Consider the following 805-nt stretch of genomic DNA (forward strand, 5'->3'; position numbering starts at 1 on the left):
CTCAGGAGGTAGAGCAGAGCGCCTACTGATGGGAAGGTTGGTGGTTCGATTCCTGGCTTCTCCAGTCTGCATGCCAAGTATCCTTGGGCAAGATACTAACCCCAAGTTGCTCAGATGCATCCATCGGAGTATGAATGTGGTTAGAGAAAGTGCTTGAGTGAATGTAGCATGTTGTATGCAGTACTTTAAGTACTCCGGGAGAGTAGAAAAGCTCTGTATAAGAATGAGACCATTTACCATGTTGTTTTAGGTCCCAACTAGGGATGGGTGGCACCGGTTCTGACATAAACAGTAGTAACCAGACTGAAAAGCAGCGCACATTTCGGTGCTTTATTTCAGTGCTTTTTTTTCCTGAGCTGTGATACACTTCTAGCCAATCATTTTACCTTTCCAAGGATAGTGGGCGGGCCCAGGTACGTACGTTCTTTTGGAGCAGAGCTACAGATTAACTCATTCACTGCCAGCCATTGGCAGTGAATGAGTTAAACCCATTGACTCATTCACTGCAATTGACGGCTATAGACTGGCATTGTCTTAAAGATTGTCAATGCTTTCAATGCAAAATTTACCTAGCTTTGAAAAGCTCATACATATTGTTACCTTTCTATGCAAAACATGTTTTATATATATTTTTTATCCAGGTCTTTATGTCTTAAAGACATAAAGACCTGGATGGCCGCTAACTTTCTGCTTCTTAATTCAGATCAAACTGAGGTTATTGTACTCGGCCCTGAAAAGCTTAGAAATATGGTATCTAAGCAGATTCTTACTCTGGATGGCATTACCTTGGCCTCCAGTAACGCTG

This window comes from Pundamilia nyererei, unplaced genomic scaffold (assembly GCF_000239375.1).
Source record: "Pundamilia nyererei isolate P.nyererei 1_Seehausen unplaced genomic scaffold, PunNye1.0 scaffold00133, whole genome shotgun sequence".
Taxonomy (NCBI): domain Eukaryota; kingdom Metazoa; phylum Chordata; class Actinopteri; order Cichliformes; family Cichlidae; genus Pundamilia; species Pundamilia nyererei.